Below are 21,494 nucleotides of genomic sequence, written 5' to 3' on the forward strand. Positions count from 1 at the left end.
TCCCAAAGTGCTAGGATTACAGGCGTGAGCCACTGTGCCTGGCCCACAGGTTTTTCTTTTTTTTTTTCCCAGAGACAGGGTCTCAGTCTGTCACCCAGGCTGGAGTGCAGTCTTGCAATCATAGCTCACTGCAGCCTCAACCTCCAAGCTCAAGTGATTCTCCTACCTTAGCCTCACAAGTAGCTTGGGCCACAGGTGCGTGCCACCACATCCAGCTAATTACCTTTTTTTTTTTTTTTTTTTGTAGAGACAGGGTTTTGCCATATTCCCCAGGCTGGTCTTGAACTCCTGGGCTTAAGCGATCCTCCTGCCTCAGCCTCCCCAGTAGCTGGGATTACAGGCACCTGCCACCATGCCTGGCTAATTACAAAGCATCTTTCTGGGGAGCTGCACATCATCACATAGCCGGGGCTTTGTGAAGTCACGTTGGCCAGCAGAGATGAGCAAACACGGCTTCTAATGTTTGCTTCTTTGTCTCCCAACTCCAATTTCTGCTTCCGTCTTCCCATGTGATCTCCTCTGTCTCAAATTTCTCTCAGCCTTTCTCTTCCAAGGTCACTTGGCATTGGATTGATGGGCCACAAAGATGATGCGAGATGATCTCATTTCAAGGTCTTTAACTGCACCTTCAGAGACTCTGTGATGGTTAATACTGAGTGTTGCTGGGGCGCGGTGGCTCACACCTGTAATCCCAGCACTTTGGGAGGCCAAGGTGGGCAGATCATGAGGTCAGGAGTTCAAGATCAGCCTGACCAACATGGTGAAACCCAGTTTCTACTAAAAACACAAAAATTAGCCGGGCATGGTGGCACATGCCTGTAATCCCAGCTACTCAGGAGGCGGAGGCAGGAAAACTGCTTGAACCTGGGAGGCAGAGGCTGCAATGAGCCGAGATCGTGCCGCTGCACTCCAGCCTGACAACAGAGCGGAACTCTGTCTAAAGAAAAAAAAAAAAAATACAGAGTGTCAACCTGACTGGATGGACGGATGCAAAGTATTGATCCTGGGTGTGTCTGTGAGGATGTGCCAAAGGAGATTAACATTTGAGTCAGTGGGCTGGGAAAGGCAGACCCACCCTTAATTTGGGTGGGTACCATCTAGTCAGCTGCCAGCATGGCTAGAATATAAAGCAGGTAGAAACATGTGAAAAGACTAGAATGGCCTAGCCTCCCAGCCTACATCTTTCTCCCGTGCTGGATGCTTCCTGCCCTCAAACATCAAACTCCAAGTTCTTCAGTTTTGGGACTTGACTGACTCTCCTTGCTCCTCAGCTTGCAGATGGCCTGTTGTGGGACCTTGTGAATGTGTGAATTAATACTTACTAAACTTCCATATATATATGTGTGTGTGTGTGTGTATGTGTGTGTGTATATATATATGTATGTATACACACACACACATATACACACACACACACACATCCTATTAGTTCTGCCCCTCTAGAGAACCCTGACCAATACAGACTCTTTCCAATAAGTTAACATTCACAGGTTCCAGGGATTTGGATGTGGCCCTATCTTTTGGGGTCCTAGGTGTGAGGGAGGAGAGGCTGGTACCTGGATTCCTGGATTCCCATTCAACCCACTATACTTGATCCCTGGTTAAAGTGGTATCTACTGGGCTTTTTCCTCTGTAAATTTAACATTTTTCCCTTTGTAATTTTTTTTTTTTTTTTGACGGAGTCTCACTCTGTTGCCCAGGCTGGAGTGCAATGGCATGATCTCAGCTCACTGCAAGCTCCGCCTCCTGGGTTCAAACGGTTCTTCTGCCTTAGCCTCCGAAGTAGCTGGGACTACAGGTGCCCACCACCACACCCAGCTAATTTTTTGTATTTTTAGTAGAGATGGGGTTTCACCATGTTAACCAGGATGGTCTTGATCTCTTGACCTCGTGATCTGCCCGCCTTGGCCTCCCAAAGTGCTCTCTGTCACCCACGCTGGAGTGCAACGGCATGATCTTGGGTCACTGCAACCTCCGCTTCCCAAGTTCAAGTGATTCTTCTGCCTCAGCCTCCCAAGTAGCTGGGATTATAGGCGTGTGCCACCATGCCTGGCTAATTTTTGTATGTTTAGTAGAGACGGGGTTTCACCATGTTGTCCAGACTGGTCTAGAACTCATGACCTTGTGATCCGCCCACCATGACCTCCCAAAGTGCTGGATTGTAAGTGTGAGCCACCGCACTTGGCCCTTATTTTTATATTTATTATCTTTCTATTTTTCTTTCAGGATAACACTAATTAGTGTTACATTATAATATATATTAATATCTTGGCTTTGGATATCTCTTAATAGTCCTCAACAGGAAAACCAATCTTTGTTTTACTCATTTACTTCTTTAGACAACCTTTACAATAATTGTGTCCAATCCATTGAAAAATCATCTCATTGGGATTTTGATTGAATCCTCTTTAAAACCACAATGTAACTGGGGGAGAATAAATATCAGCAGAGCATACATATTAGCTATCCAGAAAAATAATTAGTCTTTCAATGAATTTAAGGCCTTTTTTTTTTTTTTTTGCAAGTAGTCTTTCAAAAATACATTTGGTCCTCAGGGGTACAGAATTGAATTAATCATAATTGCTGGTCCTTGGCACATACTATTATTATGTGTGCCAATTATTAAGCTATTATCTCTTGGCTTCAAATCTATTTCTCAACACTGGGCTTTGCGTAACTGGGAATGGGACTCTGAAAACCCCACTTTCACTTTGCCAAGTGGTGTGTTAGCCTCTGCCAATAGGGGGTGCCAGAGGGACTGTACAGCCTGAAGGAGGAAAAGGGGTCTTGCTCCTTCCTGTTTGCTCTCTGCTTACTTCCTGTTGGTTTCCTGTTCCCATCTGCATCAGCAAAGCTTCTTCACCCTGTCCAAGGCAGTTCTTTCCTGTAGCAGCAACTAAATCCAATGTGCAGTTTTTCCAAACTTGCACATCCTCAGAGATGCCAGACCATTTGGAGATGCCAGACCAGCACCCCTGCCTGAGAAAATTCCAGTTTCTGGTGATGCTCCTCAGAGCTCAGAAACACCAGCACCAACTGAGCAGTTCCTCCTCTTCAGAGCCTCAGTTTTTTTTTTTTGTTTGTTTGTTTGTTTGTTTTGAGACAGAGTCTCACTCTGTTGCCCAGGCTGGGGTGCAATGGTACGATCTTGGCTCACTGCAAACTCCACTTCACGGGTTCAAGTGATTCTCCTGCCTCAGCCTCCTGAGTAACTGGGATTATAGACATGTGTCACCATGCCCAGCTAATTTTTGTATTTTTAGTAGAGACGGGGTTTCCCCATGTTGGCTATGCTGGTCTCGAACTCCCAACCTCAGGTGATCCACTCGCCTTGGCCTACCAAGGTGCTGGGATTACAGGCATGAGCCACTGTGCCCAGCCCAGAGGCTCAGTTTTATGTCCACTGGCTCCTCATCCAAATGTGTAGTTTTTAATAACTCTAACCTTTGTCTTTGTTTTTCATACCCTAGTGAGATAGCAATTTGGCAGGACTGGTTTCCAAGACAACAAGACCTAAGACCTCACTGGTAAGACAGAAAACAGCAAAAGAAACTGGCCAAAACCAGCTAGAACCAAGAAGACAATGAAAGTGACCTCTGGAGCTGGGCGCAGTGGCTCACGCCTGTAATCCTTGCACTTAGGGAGGCCGAGGCGGGCAGATCACCTGAGGTCGGGAGTTCAAGACCAGCCTGACCAACATGGAGAAACCCCGTCTCTACTAAAAATACAAAATTAGCCAGGCGTGGTGGTGCATGCCTGTAATCCCAGCAACTCGGGAGGCTGAGGCAGGAGAATTTCTTGAACTCGGGAGGCGGAGGTTGCTGTGAGCCGAGATCATGCCATTGCACTCCACCCTGGGCACCAAGAGGGAAACTCCATCTCAAAAAACAACAACAACAAAAAGAAAGTGACCTCTGGTTACCTTCACTGCTCATTATATGCTAATTGTAATGCATTAGCATGCTAAAAACACTGCCACCAGCACCATGACAGTTTACAAATGCCATGGCCGTGCTGAAAAGTTACCCTGTATGATCTGGATGGGGGAGAAAGTCCAGGTTCTGGGAGCTCCCTGCCCCTTATCTAGAAAACCCATGCATAATTCACCCTGTATTTAGCATATATTCAAGAAATAACCATTAAAATAACCAACCAACAATCCTCAGGGCTACTCTGCCTATGAGGTTGCTACTCTTACTTTCCTTCCTTTCTTTTTTTTTTTTTTTGAGACGGAGTCCTGCTCTGTCGCCCAGGCTGAAGTGCAGTAGTACGATCTTGGCTCACTGCAACCTCCGTCTCCCGGGTTCAAGCGATTCTCCCGTCTCAGGTTCCCAAGTAGCTGGGACTACAGGCGCCCGCCACCACGCCCAGCTAATTTTTTTTTTTTTTTTGAGACGGAGTCTCACGCTGTTGCCCAGGCTGGAGTGCAGTGGCGCGATCTCGGCTCACTGCAAGCTCCGCCTCCTGGGTTCACGCCATTCTCCTGCCTCAGCCTCCTGAGTAGCTAGGACTACAGGCGCCCGCCACCGCGCCCGGCTAATTTTTTGTATTTTTAGTAGAGACGGGGTTTCACTGTGGTCTCGATCTCCTGACCTTGTGATCCGCCCGCCTCGGCCTCCCAAAGTGCTGGGATTACAGGCTTGAGCCACCGCGCCCGGCAAATTTTTTTGTATTTTTAGTAGAGATGGGGTTTCATCGTGTTAGCCAGGATGGTCTCAATCCCCTGACCTCGTGATCCGCCCGCCTCAGCCTCCCAAAGTGCTGGGATTACAGGCATGAGTCACCGCGCCCTGCCTCTCTCTCTTTCTCTCTCTTTTTTTTTTTTTTGTTAGAGACGGAGTCTCGCTCTGTCGCCCAGGCTGGAGTGCAGTGGCACATCTCAGCTCACTGCAAGCTCTGCCTCCTGGGTTTACGCCATTCTCCTGCCTCAGCCTCCCGAGTAGCTGAGTAGCTGGGACTACAGGCGCCCGCCACCTCGCCTGGCTAGTTTTTTGTATTTTTTTAGTAGAGACGGGGTTTCACCATGTTAGCCAGGATGGTCTCGATCTCCTGACCTCGTGATCCGCCCGTCTCAGCCTCCCAAAGTGCTGGGATTACAGGCTTGAGCCACCGCGCCCGGCTTCTTTCTCTCTCTTTCTTTCTTCCTTTTCTTTCTTTCTTTCTCTTTCTTTCTTTCTTTTCTTTCTCTTTCTTTCTTTCTTTCTCTCTCTCTCTTCCTTCCTTCCCTTCCTTCCTTCCTTTCTTTCATCCTTTCGTCCTTTCTGTCTTTCCTTTCTTTCCTATCTTTCCTTTCTTTTCTTTCTTTCTCTTTCTCTCTCTCCTTCCTTCCTTCCTTCCTTTCCTTTCCTTTCCTTTTTCTTTCTTCGAAGGGGTCTCACTCTGTCAGGCTGGAGTACAGTGGCATGATCATGGCTTACTGCAGCCTTGACCTCCCAGACTTAAGCCATCCTCTCACCTCAGCCTCCCAAGTAGTTGGGACTACAGGCATGTGCCCCCAAGCCCAGCTAATTTTTAAACTTTTTCATAGAGATGGGGTCTTGCTCTGTTGCACAGGCTGATCTCAAACTCCTAGGCTCAAGCTATCCTCCCACCGCAGCCTCTCAAAATGCTGGTCAGAGTTCGAGACCAGCCTGTCCAACATGGAGAAACTCCATCTCTACTAAAAATACAAAATTAGTCTGGCGTGGTGGCGCATGCCTATAATCCCAGCTATTGGGAGGCTGAGGCAGGAGAATCACTTGAACCAGGAGGCAGAGGTTGCAGTGAGCTGAGATCGAGCCATTGCACTACAGCCTGGGCAACAAGAGCAAAACTCTGTCTCAAAAAAAAAAAGCAAAAATGTATTGGGAGTCTGGGTATAAAGTTATATAAAATAAAGCATCTGGGCTGGGCGCAGTGGTCATGGCTCTAATCCCAGCATTTTGGGAGGCTAAGGCGGGTGACTCACCTGAGGTCAGGAGATCGAGACCATCCTAGCTAACACGGTGAAACCCCGTCTCTACTAAAAATACAAAAAATTAGCCTGGCGTGATGGCACGCGCCTGTAGTCCCAGCTACTCAGGAGGCTGAGGCAGGAGAATTGCTTAAACCGGGGAGGCAGAGGTTGAGGTGAGCCAAGATCGTGCCACTGCACTCCAACCTGGGCAACAGAGCAAGATTCCATCTCAAAAAAAAAAAAAAAAAAGCATGTTTACATCCAATACCATGAACCAGTTAGCGTTTCCTGGGACATGGGTCAGCATTGTGTAAGGGTTGGGAACTACTGGCAGGACGGGAATTCCTGTCTCACTGACTGCCCTCAGAGCCTTGACAAACTCGTATCCCCATCTGGTTATTTTATAGGCAGTACAGGGGTGTTATATGGGGACTGACAGAGTTATAACACTCTATACTTTATTTATTTATTTATATTTTATTTAATTAATTAATTTATTTTTTGACATGGAGTCTCGCTCTGTCGCCCAGGCTGGAGTGCCGTGGCGCAATCTCGGCTCACTGCAAGCTCCGCCTCCCGGGTTCACGCCATTCTCCTGCCTCAGCCTCCCGAGTAGCTGGGACTACAGGCACCCCCCCCACCATGCCTGGCTAATTTTTGTGTGTGTGTGTGTTTTTAGTAGAGATGGGGTTTCACCGTGTTAGCCAAGATGGTCTCAATCTCCTGACCTCATGATCCGCCCACCTCAGCCTCCTAGAGTGCTGGGATTACAGGCATGAGCCACTGCGCCCAGTCTATTTATTTATTTATTTATTTTTGAGACAAAGTCTTGCTCTGTCACCTGGGCTGGAGTGCAGTGGCACCATCTCGGCCCACTGCAACCTCTTCCTCCCGGGTTCTAGCAATTCTCCTGCATCAGCCTCCCAAGTAGATGGGATCACAGGCATTCACAACCACACCCAGCTAATTTTTGTATTTTTGGTAGAGACGAGGTTTCACCATGTTGACCAGGCTTGTTGGGGTGATCAGACGGTGATCAGACCCAACACCAGGTCGTGGGGGCTACGAAGTCTGGCAGAGTCAAAGGAATGAGACAAAACAAGTTAAGAGTACATAGGGTGAGTCCAGGGGGCCAACGCTGGAGTATGGAGTTTGTGAAGGCCCCAAGCTCTGGGAGCCCACACTATTTATGGGTAACCAAACAAAGAAGCAGGTGGTGAGGACGTGCGGACATGCAGATGTGGGGGTAGAAAGGTAGCGGTGCAAGCGTAGCTGTGACGGTTTAGCATATGCTCTGCTACTTGAGATAAGGGAGAACAGGTTCTTCTAATTCAAGTTACATTAATTTATGATCCTGGGAGAGCAAGGAGTAAGGAGCCAGCGAGTCTGGATACATTCCAGAGGCTCCAAGGGGTTTTATGCCCTGAGCCCTGGGTTCTCTCCAAGCCACGAGGGGTTTTATGCCCTGGGCTTAGATTCCAGCGTGGCGGGGCAGTATTCCACCCTTCGGCACAGAGCTTGGTGTTCCATAGGCCATGAGGGGTTTTAGACCCTGGACCCAGGACATGTTCCAAGACTCTTTTACATTATGCCAGACAAGCAAGCCCTGCCTCAGCTCTTCTGCCAACAAGGCTGGTCTCCAAGTCCTGACCTCAGGTGATCCACCCACCTCAGCCTCCCAAGATGCTGGGATTACAGGCGTGAGCCACCACGCCCAGCCAATAATGATGTTTCTTTTCCTCGCCATCTTAGACATTGCTTTAGGAAACTCTGTCTTCGAATTATTTATTAGACCTTGCCTGTTCCCGAAGGAAGCTTCCCAACTAGACGGCTGTCCTGTGATTCAACCTAAACCTGCCTGTCCCAGTCACCTAGAATACTTCTTTAAAATTGTTTCCTGCAATGTCACCCACCTGGCCTGTCCTCAGTACTATAATAATGCCCATGCCATCTCTCCTACAGGCAATGGTATCTACTTGTACCACTTATTCAATGCCATTTATAGGGCAGGAATTTTTTTTTTTTTTTTTTTTTTTTTTAAACAAAGTATCGCTCTTGTTGCCCAGGCTGGAGTGCAATGCATGATCTCGGCTCACTGCAACCTCCGCCTCCCAGGTTGAAGCAATTCTCCTGCCTCAGCCTCCCAAGTAGCTGGAATTACAGACACCTGCCACCATGCCCGGCTAATTTTTTTTTTGTATTTTCACCATGCTGGCCAGGCTGGTATCGAACTCTTGACCTCAGGCTATCCGCCCGCCTCGGCTTCCTAAAGTGCTGAGATTACAGGCGTGAGCCACCGCGCCTGGCCAGGGCAGGATCTTTTAACACTACCTGTCAAGTAAATGCCACACATTTTTGCCTTGATAGTATCATCAAATACAATTCTTCTTGTCTCCCTTGGAGGGTCTTAGTTCCTCTCTAGACAACTGTGCCCTTCTCTACTCCCATAGCTGCCTCTCATAATAATGGCATTATTTTAAATTACCACTTTCCTGCCAAATTCTTTTTCTTTTTTTTTTCTCTTTTTTTCTTTCTTTCTTTTTTTTTTTTTTTTTTGAATTGGAGTGTCACTCTGTCACCCAGGCTGGAGTGCAGTGGGGTGATCCTGGCCCACTGCAACCTCCACCTCCTGGGTTTAAATAATTCTCCTGCCTCAGCCTCCTGAGTAGCTGGGATTACAGGCACCCGCCACCACACCGAGCTAATTTTTGTATTTTTAGTAGATATGAGGTTTCGCCATATTGGCCAGGCTGGTCTCAAACTCCTGACCTCAAGTGATCTGCCCACCTCAGCCTCCCAAAATGTTGGGATTATAGGCGTGAGCCACTGGCCCCGGCCTCCCCCGAAATTCTTATCCCATTCATGCTTAAACCAAAGCGCCCCTTAGTTAACAGAGATACTCAACCTTCTTAACTCCCATCCCACATGGGTTTGTGCTCCCAATGGATACCTTTGGCTATATGGACACTGTAGTAGTCCGTTGTCCCCCTGCTATAAAGACCTAGCCGAGACTGGGTAATTTATAAAGAAAAAAGTTTTAATTGCCTCACAGTTCTGCATGGCTGGGAAGGCCTCAGGAAACTTACAATCATGGAAGAAGGGAAAGCAGGCACATCTCACATGGTGGCAAGTGAGACAGAGCGAACAAGCACAGGGAAACCGCCTTAGAAAACCATCAGATCTCAGGCTGGGCACGGTGGCTTATGCCTGTAATCCCAGCACTTTGGGAGGCCTAGGAGGGGGATCACCTGAGGTCAGGAGTTCGAGACCAGCCTGACCAACATGGAGAAACCCCGTCTTTACTAAAAATACAAAATTAGCTGGGCGTGGCGGCAGGCGCCTGTAATCCCAGCTACTAGGGAGGCTGAGGCAGGAGAATCGCTTGAACTTGGGAGGTGGAGGTTTCGGTGAGCCGAGATCGCACCACTGCACTCCAGCCTGGGCAACAAGAGCAAAACTCCATCTCAAACAAAACAAACAAAACAAAACAAAACAAAACAAAACAAAACATCAGATCTCGTGAGAACTCACTATCTACAAGAACAGCGTGGGGAAAACCACCACCATGATCCCATCACCTCCCACCTGCACCCTCCCTCGACGTGTGCGGATTACGGGCATTACAATTTGAGACGAGATTTGGGCGGGTACAGACGTGTGCCGATTACAGGCATTGCAATTTGAGATGAGATTTGGGTGGGGACACAGAACAAAACTATATCAGATACCCACCCATTCAGTCAGCCTCCAAATAACTTTTCTTTCATTTGAAATCATAAAACCCATGGTTAACAGTGTATTGATAATGTTTGGTTCAGAAGTCAATGTATAACAGGACAGGCAAAGCCCCCTAATATATAGTTATATGACATCACTCACCCAAGAGCTAAGCAGGTAATTGGCCTTATCTTGGCTAGAGTTGGGGCTGCCATCAACTTGTTGGCCCCAAGGGGAGGATTTACCCATCATGAGGCAACTCTTCAAAACTTTACTTCTTTACTTGGCCGGGTGCAGTGGTTCACACCAGCAATCCCAGCACTTTGGGAGGCTGAGGCGGGCGGATCACGAGGTCAGGGGATCGAGACCATCCTGGCTAACATGGTGAAACCCCGTCTCTACTAAAAATACAAAAAATTAGCCGGGCGCGGTGGCGGGCGCTTGTAGTCCCAGCTACTCTGGAGGCTGAGGCAGGAGAATGGCATGAACCTGGGAGGCGGAGCTTGCAGTGAGCCAAGATCGCACCACTGCACTCCAGCCTGGGTGACAGAGACTCCGTCTCAGGAAAAAAAAAAAAACAAACTTTACTTCTTTCCTCTGTACACTGCTGTCCCATAGACTGGAGGACAGTTTAGATAAATCGAGACTGTTCCTTGTCTGTAACAGATGTAGTAATGGGTAGCAGGTTAGCATTAGTCTATCCATGGCCTAATGGAACATTAGTAATTAGTATGGTCTAGGGGAACGACTGTAATTAATAAAACCTGCTGTACCTATAAAAACACCTCAGGTCAAATAGAGAAAAATATCAACAAGATATACAAACAACTACCCTGCTACATAGCATTCATCATACCCAGACTGATACAGAACAGCTGGGGTCCTGGCGAAACCCTATCCTTAAGCCTGGAACCGCCGCCCTAAGTGAAAGCAGCTGACCCCATTTTTCCACCCAAATGTTGCCTTTTTGGCCTGCCACACCCCTATCCTGTGCCCACAAAAAGGCTTCAGCTGGCAGAGTAACACAAGCGGCTGATGAGTGAGCATCAGAGACTACGAATGGAGAGACAGGGCTGACTTCAGATGGGACCGCTTCAGGGAAAGATCACCTTCTTCCCGCACCCTCTCCTGGTCTCCATGCCGCGGAGAGCCACTCCCATCACCCAATAAAATCCTCCCCATACACTACCCTACAATCTGTTCGTGTGACCTAATTCTTCCTGGACGCCAGTCAAGAACCCGGGTGCGGAGAAGGCAGGGGCTTGGACGCTCCTGCACAGAGCCTGCTCCCACCACAGAGGAGTGACCGGCCGGCTCCAGCGTTTGTTCCCTGCAGTTCCTGCACTCGCTTGCTCCCACGCTCCCTCTCTGAGAAATCACCAGCAGCAGGCTGAGCCAAAAAAGCCACTCCAGTTCCCGCTCGTGAAGAGGATCCAGGTCAAGGTGAGGTAGGAGTTAAGACGAAATCACGTAGACTGATAGGGCATGGAAGTCCTTGGTAAGGCTTTTCTTTTTAATGAAAAGCAGCCCCAAGTCATTTTCTAACAAAGAGCGGCTTGTAAAGTTGAGCTGCAGGGATAGACCAGCAAGTTGGGAGCTTGCATGGGTGAATGCCGGCCTGGCAGGAACTAGGAACTAGGGACTAGACATGTTCAATATGGTGGCTCCATCTTTCCTTCTCTGCCAGCCACAGCGTACTGTAATGAGCAGGCAAGCGAGCTCTGGCCGTGAGGAGGATTCATTTGCATAATAAGATTAGGGTGGGGCGGTCTTGGCCCCGTGGCTTACTGCAGAGGCTGCAGTGAGCCGAGATCTCACCGTTGTACTCCAGCCTGGGCGACTGAGCAAAACTCCGTCTCAAAAAAAAAAAAAAAGGCCGGGCGCAGTGGCTCACGCCTGTAATCCCCGCACTTTGGGAGGCCAAGGAGGGGGATCACCTGAGGTCAGGAGTTCGAGACCAGCATGACCAACGTGGAGAAACCCCGTCTCTACTAAAAATACAAAAAATTGGCTGGGCATGATGGCGCATGCCTGTAATCCCAGCTACCCGGGAGGTTGAGTCAGGAGAATCACTTGAACTCAGGAGGCGGAGGTTGCGGTGAGCCGAGATTGCCATTGCACTCCAACCTGGGCAACAAGAGTGAAACTCTGTCTCAGAAAAAAAAAGAAAAAAGATTAAGGAGGCCTATGTAATGTCTGAGCGGGGAATAAAGTAGGAATTTGGCAGGACTAATTTCCAAGACAACATGTGACCATGACCCTGCTGATAACACGGGAGACAGTAAAAGAAACTGGCCAAAACCAGCTGGAACCAAGACAGGATGAAAGTGACCTCTGGCTACCCTCACTGCTCATTATATACAAATTAGAACGCATTCACATGCCAAAAACACTTCCACCCACGCCATGACAGTTTACAGACACCACGGCCATGCTGAGAAGTTACTCGTCATCATCTGGATAGGGGAGAAAATGCAGGTTCTGTGAGTTCCCTGTTCCTTACCCAGAAAACTCAGGCATAATCCACCCTTATTTAGCATATAATCAAAAAATAACTACAACCATAAAAATATATCAAAATAGTCAACCAATAGCCCTTGGGACTACTCTGTGGGGTAGCCACTCTCTTTCATTCATTCCCTTTTTTTTGAGACAGGATCTCCCTCTGTCGCCCAGGCTGCTGGAGTGCACTGACATATTCTCGGTTCATTGCAACCTCTACCTCCCAGGTTCAAGCATTTCTTGTGCCTCGCCTCCTGAGTAGCTGGGACTACAGGAACATGCTACCATACCTGGCTAATTTTTGTATTTGTTTTATTTTGTTTTCTTGTTTGTTTGAGATGGAGTTCCACTCTTGTTGCCCAGGCTGGAGTGCAATGGCACGATCTTGGCTCACCGCAACCTCCACCTACCGAGTTCAAGCGATTCTCCTGCCTCAGCCTCCCAAGTAGCTGGGATTACAGGCATGCACCACCACGCCCAGCTAATTTTGTATTTTTAGTGGAGATGAGGTTTCTCCATGTTGGTCAGGCTGGTCTCGAACTCCCGACTTCAGGTGATTCGCCTGCCTTGGCCTCCCAAAGTGCTGGGATTACAGGCATGAGCCACAGCGCCTGGCCAGTTTTTGTATTTTTTAGTAGAAATGGGGTTTCGCCATGTTGGCCAGGCTGGTCTTGAACTCCTGGCTTCAAGTGATCCGCCTGCCTTGGCCTCCAAAGTGTTGAGATTACAGGGGTGAGACACTGCACCCAGCCACTTTTTTTCCTTTACTTTCTTTTCTTTTCTTTTTTTTTTTTTTTTTGGAGACGGAGTTTCGCTCTTGTTGCCCAGGCCGGAGTGCAATGGTGCGATCTCAGCTCACTGCAACCTCTGCCTCCCGGGTTCACACGATCCTCCTGTCTCAGCCTCCCGGGTAGCTGGGATTACAGGTGCCCGCCACCACGCCTGGCTTATTTTTGTATTTTTAGTAGAGATGGAGGTTTCATCATTTTGGTCAGGCTGGTCTCGAACTCCTGACCTCAGGTGATCTGTCCGCCTCCACCTCCCAAAGTGCTGGAATTACAGGCGTGAGCCACAGTGCCTGGCTATTCCTTTACTTTCTTAATAATCTTGCTTTCACTTTACTGTATCCACTTGCTCTTGATTTTTTTTTTTTTTTTTTTTTTTTGAGACAGGGTCTCACTCTGTTACCCAGACTACACTGCAGTGGTACCATCATGCCTCACTATAGCCTCGATCTCCCAGGCTCAAACAACCCTTCAGCCTCAGCCTCCCGAGTAGCTGGGACTACAAGTAGGCACCACCATGCCCACTTGGCCAATTTTAAAAATTATTTTTATTTTTATTTATTTATTTTTTTGAGATGGAATTGCACAGGCTGGAGTGCAATGGCATGATCTTGGCTCACTGCAACCTCTGCCTCCTGGGTTCAAGTGATTCTCCAGCCTCAGCCTCCCAAGTAGCTGGGATTACAGGTGCGTGCCACCACACCCAGCTAATTTTTGTACTGTTAGTAGAGACAGGATTTCACCATGTTGGTCAGGCTGGTCTCGAACTCCTGACCTGAAGTGATCCACCCGGACTCGGCCTCCCAAAGTGTTGAGATTACAGGGGTAAGTTACCGTGCCCGGCCTAAAATTATTTTTAGCATAGACAGAGCCTCACTATGTTGCACAGGCTGGTCTTGAACTCCTGTTGCTCTTTTTTTTTTTTTTTTTTTTTTTTTGAGATGGAGTCTTGCTCTGTCGCCCAGGCTGGAGTGCAGTGGCCAGATCTCAGCTCACTGCAAGCTCCGCCTCCTGGGTTTATGCCATTCTCCTGCCTCAGCCTCCCAAGTAGCTGGGACTACAGGCGCCTGCCACCTCGCCCGGCTAGTTTTTTGTATTTTTTTTAGTAGAGATGGGGTTTCACCGTGTTAGCCAGGATGGTCTCGATCTCCTGACCTCGTGATCCGCCCATCTCGGCCTCCCAAAGTGCTGGGATTACAGGCTTGAGCCACCGCGCCCGGCTCCTGTTCCTCTTGAATCCTTTCCCGTGTGAAGCCAAGAACCCACTTGGCCTCCCAGGCTGAACCCTAGTTTCTGGGGTGCGTCCTGTGACAGCAGGACCAGTATAATGCTGTTTCCTGTAGTTCCTGCCACCACAATACCACAGGGTCCCCTTTTTGCCTTTTCAGTTTCCTAGTTACCAATCCTTTAATACCTAAATTTATTTATATTCGGTCATCTCTGTTAAAATAACCAGTGTGATTTCTGTCTCCTGAATATACCCTGACTGACACAGATTTTGTCATAGGAAGGAGTTTTTCAAAGGTGGGTTTTGGGGAATTGTTTGTTCATTTATTTATCTATTATTATTTTTTGAGACAGGTTCTTGGTCTGATACCCAGGCTGAAGTAGAGTGGTGTGATCATGGCTCACTGCAGCCTCGAGCTCCTGGGCTCAAGCAATCCTCCCAACTTAGCCTCCCGAGTAGTTGGTACCACAGGCACGCTCCACCATGCCCAGCTAATTTTTATTTTATGTTATTTATTTATTTATTTTTGAGACAGAGTCTCGCTCTGTGGCCCAGGCTGGAGGGCAGTGGCGCCCTCTTGCCTCACTGTAACCTCTGCCTCCTGAGTTCAAGCAATTCTCCTGCCTCAGCCTCCCGAGTAGAAATACAGGCACACGCCACCACACCTGGCCAACTTTTGTATTTTTGTTTTGTTTTGTTTTGTTTTGAGACGGAGTCTTGCTCTGTCACCCAGGCTGGAGTGCAGTGGCGCGATCTCGGCTCACTGCAGGCTCCACCTCCCAGGTTCACATCATTCTCCTGCCCCAGCCTCCCGAGTAGCTGGGACTACAGGCGCCCGCCACCATGCCCGGCTAATTTTTTTGTGTGTGTTTTTAGTAGAGGTGGGGTTTCACCGTGTTAGCTAGGATGGTCTCGATCTCCTGACCTCGTGATCCGCCCGCCTCAGCCCCCCAAAGTGCTGGAATTACAGGTGTGAGCGTGCCCAGCCACTTTTGTATTTTCATTAGAGATGGGATTTGAACTCCTGGTCTTGAACTCCTGACCTCAAGTGATCCACTTGCCTCGGCCTCCCAAAGTGCTGGGATTACAGGCGTGAGCCACCGAGCCCTGCCCTCATTTTTATTTTTGGTAGAGACGGGGTCTCACTATGTTTCCCAGGGTGGTCTCAAACTCCTGGACTCAAGTGATCTTCCTGCCTTGGCCTCCCAAAGCACTGGGATTACAGGGGTGAGCCGGCATGCCTGGCTGAGTATGCTTTAGTTGCATTTTGGGTTGTTTTTTTTTTTTTCTGGAGACGGAGTCTCGCTCTGTCACCCAGGCTGGAGTGCAGTGGCCGGATCTCCTCTCACTGCAAGCTCCGCCCACTGGGTTCACACCATTCTCCTGCCTCAGCCTCCTGAATAGCTGGGACTACAGGCGCCCGCCACCACGCCCGGCTAATTTTTTCTTTTTTGTATTTTTAGTAGAGATGGGGTCTCACCGTGTTAGCCAGGATGGTCTCGATCTCCTGACCTCGTGATCCACCTGTCTCGGCCTCCCAAAGTGCTGGGATTACAGGCTCGAGCCACCGCGCCCGGCCTGCAGTGGTGTCTTCTGAGTACCCTGAGACGCCTACTGAAAGGACATTACAAGCTTGGGATTTTGTTGGTTTTTGTTTGTTTGTTTTTGGAGATAAGGTCTCCCTCTGTTGTGCAGGCTGAGGTGTAGTTGCACAATCCCAGCTCACTGTAACCTCAAACTCCTGGATTCAAGTAATCCTCCTGCCTCAGCCTCCCAAATAGCTAGGACTAGAGGTGTGCACTACTGGCTACTTTATTTTATTTTATTTTTTGACAAGGTCTTGCTATGTTGCCCAGGCTAGTGTTGAACTCCTGGATGCAAGTGATTCTCTTACCACAGCCTCCCAAAGCACTGGGATGGCAGGCATGAACCGTGACACCCAGCCAAGCTCAGATCTTTAAACTGTCACCTCCAGTCAGTCAGAAAGCCAGAGAGCTGCCCTGGAAACCCTAAAATATTTTTATATTCCTTGTGTATACAGTGCCATATTACTGAAAATCCACCACAAAATGTAACTATGGGCGGCAGAGTGGCATACCAAGTGGAATTTTAAGTATTGCCAGGTGTCTATTTAATTTAATTTAATTTATTTATTTATTGTTGAGACAAGTGTCTCACTCTGTAGCCCAGGCTGGAGTGCAGTAGCATGACCTTTGGTCACTGCAACCTCCGCATTCTGGGTTCAAGTGATTGTTGTGTCTCAGCCTCCCGAGTAACTGGCATTACGGGTGCACCACCATGCCGGGCTAATTTTTTTTAATTTTTTTTGAGACAGAGTCTTGCTCTGTCGCTCAGACTGGAGTGCAGTGGCGCAATCTCGGCTCACTGCAACCTCCGCCTCTTGGATTCAAGGGATTCTCCTGCCTCAGCTTCCCAAGTAGCTGGGTACAGGCGCACGCCACCACCTCTGGCTAATTTTGTGTTTTTAGTAGAGACGGGTTTCCTCATATTAGCCAGGCTGGTCTTGAACTCTTCACCTTGTGATCCGTCCATCTTGGCCTCCCAAAGTGCTGGGATTATAGGCGTGAGCCACAGTGCACGGCTAGTTTTTTTTGAGACAGAGGCTCACTCTGTCACCCAGGCTGGAGTGCGGTGACGCGATCTTGGGTCACTGCAACCTCCACCTCCTGGGTTCAAACGATTCTTGTGCCTCAGCCTTCTGAGTAGCTGGGGCTACAGGTGTGCGCCACCACACACAGCTGATTTTTTTGTATTTTTAGTAGCGACGGGGTTTCACCATGTTGGTCAGGCTGGTTTCAAACTCCTGACCTCAAGTGATCCACCCACCTTGGCCTCCCAATGTGCTGGGATTACAGGCGTAAGCCACCGCATCCAGCACAAGTTTCTAATATGAAGGTTTGGGTGTCAATTGAAAACGAGTGGGACTTTGAGACTTGAGGCCACTGCACTCCAGCCTGGGCAACAGAGCGAGACTCTGTCTCAAAAAAAAAAAAAAGAAATGAAAAGAAAACGAGTGGGATTTCAAGACTTGAAACGTGGACATCTGGTTGAACACAGATGAATCTGTGAATCTTGGATTTTCTGTACTTCCCACTTTTCCCACTGTCTACCAACCCATTTCTGCACTCCACTTTGCAGCACGTCTCATCACTGATATCTGCCGGGCACGGTGGTTCATGCCAGTAATCGCGGCAATTTTGGAGGCTGAGTCAGGAGGATTGCTTAAGTCCAGGAGTTCAAGGCCAACCCAAGCAACATAGTGAGACTCCAGCACTACAACAACAACAAAAATATAATAAATAAACAAAAGTAACCAGGTGTGGTGGCTCAAGCCTGTAGTCCCAACTACTGGAGAGGCTGAAGTGGGAGAATAGCTTGAGCCCAGGAAATGGAGGCTGCAGTGAGCAGAGATAGCACCACTGCACTCCAGCCTGAGCAACAGAGCAAGATCCTGTATCAAAATAAATAAATAAATACAATTATTTGCCTTCCATTCTCTCTCAAATTCATTCACTGGGGGGCCAGGTGTGATAGCTCACACCTCCTAACACTTTGGGAGGCTAAGGCAGGAGGATCACTTGAGGCCAGGAATTCGAGAGCAGTTTTGGCAATATGATGAGACCCTATCTCTACAAAAAATTTTAAAAATCTGGCTGGGCATGGTGGCTCACGCCTGTAATCCCGGCACTTTGGGAGGCCGAGGTGGGCAGATCACCTGAGGTCAAGAGTTCGAGACCAGCCTGGTCAAAATGGTGAAACCCCGTCTCTACTTAAAATACAAAAATTAGCCAGGCATGGTGGCAGGCACCTGTAATCCCAGCTACTCGGGAGGCTGAGGCAGGAGAATTGCTTGAACCCGGGAGGCGGAGATTGCAGTGAGCCAAGATCGCACCGTTGCACTCCAGCTTGGGGGACAAGAGTGAGACTTCGTCCAAAAAAAAAAAGAAAAGGTGATTAAGGCCAGGTGTGGTGGCTCACGCCTGTAATCCCAGCACTTTGGGAGGCCGAGGCACGTGGATCATGTGAAGTCAGGAGTTCGAGACCAGCCTGGCCAACAGGGTGAAACCTGGTCTCTACTAAAAAATACAAAATACCGCAACCAGGTGTGGTGGCACGGACCTGTAATCCCAGCTACTCTAGAGCCTGAGACAGGGTCTCACTATGTTGCCCAGGCTTGTTTGGAACTCCTAGACTCAAGGAGTCTTCCTGCCTTGGCCTCCCAAAGTGCTGGGATTACAGGCATGAGCCATTGCGCCCAGCCAAAAAAAACAAAAAGAAAACCTGTTTTTAAAGACTTTAGAAAATCAACTAACTGCTGACCTTGACCAATATAGCGATGAAGGCTGTGGAACAGAACAGCTATTTCTGTCACACTGGGAAGACGACATAAAGAAAATGATGAGCTCAGGACTTTAATCTCTCAGTACCAGAAGGAGATGGAGATGCTGTGTATTTCCAAAGAGCTCGAAAACCTGGGTGTATGTGTAGCAATGGATTCTAACTGTGTTGCACCAGGGAGGATGGAATGTAAAGTTTGATGGGAATGAATTAGTTTATTAATTCTGAATTTAATGTGCTAGCTTGAGCAGCTGGAAGTAGCTCTAATAATAATGGACCAAAACTTGGGTTCAGTGGTGGCCTACGTTTAATTAGGTTAATATCCCAGAACTTCCCTGGTGGAATGTCAAGAAGAGAAGGTAAAGTGGCCGGGCGCAGTGGCTCATGCCTGTCATCCCAGCACTTTGGGAGGCTGAGGCAGGCAGATCAGCTGAGCTCAGGAGTTTGAGACCAGCCTGGCTAACATGGTGAAATGCTGTCTCTACTAAAAATACAAAAATTAGCCAGGTGTGGTGGTGGGTGCCTGTAGTCCCAGCTACTCAGGAGGCTGAGGCAGGAGAATGGCTTGAACGCGGAAGGTGGAGGTTGCAGGTTGCAGTGAGCTAAGATCCTGCCACTGCACTCCATCCTGGGTGACAGAGTGAGACTGTCTCAAAAATAAATAAATAAATAAATAAAATTTAAAAATCTAAAGGATTTGGGAGGTAGCAACTCTGGAATAGACTTGTTATGTGCAATTACCTGTCTCTCCTTCTGTATGTACCCCCAGGAGCACACAGGGACATTCTTTTCATTGAGAAATGAACTAGGGAGGAGTATGAATAAGTGGATGGATGGATGGATGGATGAATCAATCAATAGATACATAGAGTGCTCTTCATTCAACAATTGAAGCACACACATTTTTTTCTGAAGCACACTTATAAAAATTGATCTGTACTAAACCAAAAGAAACTCTCGATAAATTTCAATGAACAGGTATCATACAGATCAATGTTTCTGATCACTGTGCAATTAGATCTCCAGTTAACGTCAAAAAGAGGAATTTAAGATCCTCATATATGTGGAAATTTAAATTCTTCTAATTTTTGCTTTTGAGACAGGGTCTTGCTCTGTCACCCAGGCTGGAGTGCAGTGGCATGATCACAGTTCACTGCAGCCTTGACCACCCAGACTCAAGCCATCCTCCCACCTCAGCCTCCCTCTGTCGCCCAGGCTGGAGTGCAGTGGCCGGATTTCAGCTCACTGCAAGCTCCGCCTCCCGTGTTCAGGCCATTCTCCTGCCTCAGCCTCCCGAGTAGCTGGGACTACAGGCCCCCGCTGCCTCGCCCGGCTAGTTTTTTTTGTATTTTTTAGTAGAGATGGGGTTTCACCACTTTAGCCAGGATGGTCTCGATCTCCTGACCTCGTGATTCGCCCGTCTCAGCCTCCCAAAGTGCTGGGATTACAGGCTTGAGCCACCGCGCCCAGCCTTAATTTTTTTATTATTATTATTTTTAGCAGAAACAGGGATCACTATGATGCACAAGCTGGTCTTGAACTCCTGGGCTCAAGCAATCCTCCCGCCTCGGCCTCCCAAAGTGCTGGGATAAGGTGTGAGCCACCACACCCGGCTTTCTCTGCATTCCAGTGGACTTGTTTACAATTTTTCACTTCTAACTTTGCATTCTTTTAAGTGTGTTTCTTTCTTTTCTTTTCTTTTTTTTTGAGACAGAGAGTCCCACTCTGTCGCCCAGGTTGGAGTACAATGGCGCGACCTCGGCTCACGGCAGCCTCTGCCTCATGGGTTCAAGTGATTCTCCTGCCTCAGCCTCCTGAGTAGCTGAGATTCTAGGCATGTGCAACCATGCCCAGCTAATTTTTGTACTTTTAGTAGAGTTTGGGTTTTACCATATTGGCCAGGCTGGTCTCGAGCTTCTGACCTCAGGTGATCCGCCTGCCTCAGCCTCCCAAAGTACTGGGATTACAGGTGTGAGCCACCACCCATGGCCAGTGTGTTTCTTATAAAACACCATTGATCTGGATTTAGTGTGTATATGTTTTAATGTGTGTTATCAAACTTTGTCTTTTAACTGGTGAAGTCTTGTTAATTTACATTTAATTGTTGATATAATTTACACTGTGTTTATCATCTTCATTTATTACTTCAGTTTATCTCTCCCTCCTCAAACCCCAAAATGTGGATATAATCTAGACTTTAATTTTCAACTATTGAGGATATATTTTTCTGTTTCTTTCCTTTTTTTTTTTTTTTTGATACAGAGTCTCGCTCTATTGCCCAGGCTGGAGTGCAGTGGCATGATCTCGGCCTCCCAGGTTCACGCCATTCTCCTGCCTCAGTCTCTGAAGTAGCTGGGACTACAGGCGCCCACCGCCACGCCTGGCTAATTTTTTTTTTTTTTTTTTGGTATTTTTAGTAGAGACTGGGTTTCACTGTATTAGCCAGAATAGTCTCGATCTCCTGACCTCATGATCCGCCCGCCTCAGCCTCCCAAAGTGCTGGGATTACAGGCATGAGCCACTGCACCCGGCCATATTTTTCTGTTTCTTACATCAAAGTTTCATTTTAAGGCAACAGAAAACTTTACCAAATTATTCTAACCGCTTTACTTCATATGTTTCTTGCAATATCTTCTGGATTTGCATTTTTTTCTCTTTATTTATTATTTTATTTTTTTAGACGGAGTCTCATTCACTCTGTTGCCCAGGCTGGAGTGCAGTGGCGTGATCTTGGCTCACGGCAACCTCCACCTCCCAGGTTCAAGCGATTCTCCTGCCTCAGCCTCCCTAGTAGCTGGGATTACAGGCACACTCCACCACGCCCACCGAAGTTTTGTATTTTTAGTGGAGACTGGGTTTCACCATGTTGGCTAAGCTGGTCTCAAACTCCTAACCTCCAGTGATCTGCTCGCCTCGGCCTCCCAAAGTGCTGGGATTACAGGTATGAGCCACTGCGCCCGGCCTATTG

General features: G+C 48.1%; 1 long non-coding RNA gene across 1 annotated transcript; it reads left to right on the top strand.

Annotated features, from left to right (window-relative positions):
- The first annotated feature begins 10,874 nt into the window (after positions 1 to 10,874).
- On the top strand, positions 10,875 to 17,681 carry LOC141409119 (uncharacterized). Its single transcript, XR_012427881.1, has 2 exons — positions 10,875 to 11,095; positions 17,327 to 17,681. It is a non-coding gene; the product is annotated as an uncharacterized lncRNA (long non-coding RNA).
- Positions 17,682 to 21,494: the final 3,813 nt, after the last annotated feature.

Source organism: Macaca fascicularis, chromosome 19, assembly GCF_037993035.2.
Source record: "Macaca fascicularis isolate 582-1 chromosome 19, T2T-MFA8v1.1".
In the NCBI taxonomy this organism is placed as follows: Eukaryota; Metazoa; Chordata; class Mammalia; order Primates; family Cercopithecidae; genus Macaca; species Macaca fascicularis.